The following is a 5,102-nucleotide window of genomic DNA, read 5'->3' as shown; positions in this document are numbered from 1 at the left end:
GATTTGTCATCTTGGACCCATTTGATTTTAACCAGTTTATGTTATGCCCTTGCTCTATGTCATTCTTTCAAAAGTTGTGCTCTGCCCCCTTCCCTCCTGTTTCATGCTCTTTCCTGAGCCCCATCCTGACCCACAATGTTGCCTCTATAATCTTCTGGAGGGACAACCAGAAAATAGCTTGCCCTTGAGGGGGGGAATGCTGTATAATAGCCACTCCCTCTAGATATTCAGGCCTTCATCTACCATGTTTCCTACAACATGTGCAACAACAGCATCTCTCAGTGAACCTGGTAGGGCGGGAGACAGGCACACAGTGCCTGCTACAAGTCCATCTGTTGGCATCCCTTCAAGGAACTGGGCTTCAAGGGACAACGTTTGCCACTTTGGGAGTTGGCCCTGCAGGCCATTTGGGCCAAAACCCTTATCGCCCTTCTCCTAAAGTTAAAAACATAGCCCCTATCATATCTCCACTTCACTTTTATGGAATATCTGGCCTGTTGCCTCTTATCGATTTGTTCTTAAGCCACTTACTAACTCCTACAACCAGGACCCTGCCTCCTCTGTAGGCAACATTGCTTCACACTGCTTATTACTAAAACACTCTTAATGTCCCTAACAGGACCAGATAACCCACTCCTTTGTCATTACTTCTGTTATTACCTAAAGTGGGTCTCTGACAATGAAATGTTTACCATGGGAGACACCCTAAGCTGCTCTTATGGAGGACTAGGGGAGGAAATCAGTGACTTACATTTCCTCAGAGCAATAAGAGGATAAACCTCTGGCTGTTTCACAAGGCTCCCAGTCTCAGGGCACAGGCTCGAATTGCTTTACATAATGGTATTTATTCCCATCCACTGTTGACAAACCAGCAATGATTTAAAATTACAACCCATTAATCCTACCCAGCACTGGTCACACTGGAGACCTTGGGAACATCTTACTCCAGGCCGGAGGTCCCAGGAGATCGACCTGCCTTCACCTGCCTAGGGATTTGGTCCTTGGGAAGGACCTAAACCTAAACCTGCTTGGAGATATGCAAGTCCAGGGGTTCCAGGAGGTCAACATGCCTTGACCTGCTCAAGGACACAATTATCAGGAGGCCGATATGCCTTGACTTGCCTTGGAATTCAATCTCTAGGAGGATGTTACGCCTCAGCCTGCCTGCGGATCTGCACCCTGACCCAGGGATACCTGGCTCTCAGGTTGCAACAGTACTGGGTTGGATAAGCTTCACAAAGACTCACTCCTAAGGAAGTCCAACCATGGGAATAGAAGGAAGCCTATTAGTTGTGGGACTGTGCCTAGTCTCAGCAATAACTTAAGAGTCCAATGAGAACCCCATTGCCTTTTTGGAAAATCTAAAAGAGGCCCTCAAAAAGTTTACCAATCTGGACTTTGACTCTTACAAGGGACAGGTGATTTTAAAGAACAAATTCCTGTTCCAATGTGAATTAGACATAAGGATAAAGTTACAACACCTACAGCAGCAGGACCCTGCTGCCTCTTTAAATGAGATGGTCCAGATAGTCACCAATACCTTTTATAACAGAGAACAGGACAGGGAGGTCAAGGCCCAGGAAAGGGAGAAAAAGAAAGAAACAAGGCATGCCCAAATGTTGGCTGCCCTCCAGGGAAGCCCTATATCAAAGCCTGAGTCCTTAAAGGAGAAGGCATGGGTAAATGCCTAATCTGTATACAGGTAGGACACTGGGCCAGAGTGTCCAAACAGTGGCAAGTCTCCTAAAATTGCGGGGAGCCGGCAGGAGGACCTCCACCTGTGGCAAAAGTCATGAGGAAGGAGGCTCAAAATACGCAAAGGCGGCATTGAGCCTCAGGAGTCCCCCTGGAAATTCTCACGCATCTACCCCCATAACCAGAGCCTGCCTACTTTACTACTTTGTGCTCTCACCTACACCTCTGACTTTACGGGGGGCTGTCCCCCACCACCTCTTTCAGAGAAGGAGTTAACTTAGAGCTCCAGTTAATAATAATTCCTGGGTGTGACAGGAGTGTTCCAAACTTACAAACTCCTCTGAAGGTTCTCTAGCCTGCCTGACAGGCTTGTCCGGCCACATGTGATTGCTCACAGCCTCCCAACCGTGAGAGGCATGACATGCTTTAAACCTTCTAAAACAGGTTCTTTAGAGAAGTTAGAAAACCATTAGTATAAGTATAGTGGGCTGATTAGAAATTGTATTGGTGAAGGGTTTTTCATTTGTTAAGCCAATGTTTACTGCTAAGTCTCCACATCCCCTGCCCTTATACACATAAATGAATATATAGAAGAAATAAGTACTAACCTTTGATATAAATCACGTTAGACCTTAGGCTAAGTAAATTCTTTCCTTAACTAAAACCCACTACGCCCTCACCCTATAGGAATGTAACTTTATTTGGGTGGTGTCTGTTTTAAGAATAATCACCCCTGGAGAAATAAGTGTTGACTGACCACTGTCACAAGGAGAGGGTCATAAATTGTCAGCAGGTCCCCCTGGCCAGAAGATGATGTAACACCCCTAAGACCCCTGTATACGTTTTTTGAAGCACCTGACTTTAATAAAAGTCAGGACTACTGTCCCTGCGTGACTTTTGTATAACATCTCAGTGTATAAAAACAGACTCTTGAAAATAAAGAATTGGGATCAGTTCCTCGAAATACTCGTCTCCCCATGTCTCTCTCTCTCTCAAACTCTGGCTGAGTCTCCATCTGGAGTGCAGAGCCCACCAACCTTACTAACTTTGCCTGGGCTTCTAAGATCTGACCGGGGAGGCCTCAGTGTCTCCTCTCCTTTGGAAGAACGGAGGGACGCCTGTGGCCTACGTAAATGGTGCAAGCTTCTTGTCTTGAAGTTTTATTGGTTTCCCGTGTAAACCAAGCTACTCAGCCTCTTTTCTCCACTGAATTTTCTTACTGAGCTATCTTATTCTATTACTCTTTATATCCCTAATTAATATTTAATTAAAGCTATTGTTTCCTGATCGCCAAGCTGTCTCCCCTTCGAATACCCTGGATCAGCCGGGTCTGGACCTCGGCATAAAATGGCTTGCTATAAATGCCATTAATTGGGACATTGGGTGGCACTCTGCTCTCAGGACCCAAGACCCTCAAGGTCAAGTATCAAACCTTCCCTCATGATGGTTCAACAGGACTGAAGTGGCCGGCTCCAGCCAACCCACCTGTCACAGATAACCATCATGCAGGTGAAACTGGATGTGGCAGGAAGGCAGAATTTCTTGGTTGACACAGGGGCTACCACTTTGTCCTGATCTCCTGCTCCAGAGCCTTTTCTATCCAAGACTATGCCATTTTGGCTACTACAGGAAAAAAAAAATTACAAAAAGATTCACCTGAGAACTTTGTTTCTGGGATGGACAAATATTTTCCCACCAGTTTCTGGTGGTCCCTGAGTGTCCTAATCCCTTATTGGGAAGAGATCTTTTCCTGTCTTCAAAATCTTGCAGCTATTGCAGTCCTGATAGAAGATGCTTTAAATCTCACTCTTGGGTGCAAACTAACTATTTTTACCAGTCAGCAAGTGAAGCAACTCCTGAATGGGAGAGGCCATTTATGGATGTCTGATCAAAGGATCCTCAGATATCAAGTAGTGCTGATGGAAAATCCAGGCCTCACTATATCCCCCTGTGAGGTTCTCAACTCAGCCACCCTCTTGCCTACCCCCTCTTTCACTCTTGCCTCTAATAGTGAGGGCTTTCAAGAGGATCATATGGGGTAGTTCAAAAGGAGGGACTCCCACATGCCACTACTCATTTAGGGGAGAAGGCCCTCCAAAAATTACTACAAAGGTCCTTCACAGGAACAGGCCCCCAAATGACTATAAGGCAGGTGGCCTCCTCTTGTCCCACTTGCACCAAGGAGCTCAAAGACCCCAACTGGCCCAGTCCATCCAACGACATGGGACCTACCCAGGAGAGGACTAGCAGATGGACTTCACCCAGATGCCAGTTTTTCAAGGGTATAAATACCTATTAGTCACAATAAATACATTAACAGGATGGATTGAAGGCTTTACCACCCGGACTGAGAGGGCTGAGGAGGTGGTAAAAAAAAAAAAACTGCTCCATGAAATCATTCTGAGATTTGGTCTCCACAGGTCATTAAAAAGTGACAATAGGACATCATTTACTTCTAAGGTCACCCAAGGGGTCTCTAAAGTACTGGGCATTACTTATTATCTCCATTGTGCCTGGAGACCTCAGTCTTTAGGAAAAGTGAAAAGAACCAAACAATTCTTACAATTAGTAATAAAAAAATAAATAAAATAACTCAGGAGACCTCCCTGAGATGGAAGGAGGCTTTACCAATAGCTCTCTTCTGTACCTGTATTGCCCCTAAGGAACAAGTTGGTTTTAGTCCTTATGAGATGCTATATGGGAGACCTTTTGTTTATGGCAATGACCTCTTCCTAGATTCAGAGGTTCAGACCCTCCAGTCTTATACTATGGCCATTGGGCAATTCCAACAGGATATATACTTGTGGGGTGTCAACCAGGACCCAAAAGATACTAAAGAGCCACCACTATATGCTGTAGAGGCTCAAGTCCTAATTAAATTCTGGAAAGATGTGTCCCCAAAGGCTCAACTCCCGCTCACATGGAAGGGCCCCTACCCTGTAATACGTTCTACCCCAACAACAGTCAAAGTACCATGGCACAACTCCCAGATTCACTCCTCAAGAGTCAAGCATGGAAGAAAACAGAAGAGGACACTCAATATACCTGTGAGCCCCTGGGAGATCTCAGATAACTATTCAGGACTAGAAATGACTGCCACTGTAGTAGAAAAAAAAAAAAAAAAATTCTGGGGATAAGATTTCTCAGGACAGCTCTCAAGAGTTAACACAGCTTGGCAAGGGTTGTACTCCAAAATAGACAGGAGATAGATCTCCTAATCTCTGACAAGGAGGGACTTGAGCCACGTTGAATAAGACCTGTTGTTTCTGGGTAAATACCTCCAGCTAAGTTAAAGAAAGTCTCACAGTTCTTAAGAAAACCATTCAAATCCTACAGGATCTCAAAGAATGAGCTGGAGAGTTCTCGGGTTGGCTACAATCTCTCTTTGGGTGATCCTTCTCCTGGCA

The sequence above is a fragment of the Bos taurus genome, chromosome 12 (genome assembly GCF_002263795.3).
Source record: "Bos taurus isolate L1 Dominette 01449 registration number 42190680 breed Hereford chromosome 12, ARS-UCD2.0, whole genome shotgun sequence".
Taxonomy (NCBI): Eukaryota; Metazoa; Chordata; class Mammalia; order Artiodactyla; family Bovidae; genus Bos; species Bos taurus.
Note: the sequence above shows the minus strand (reverse complement) of the source record.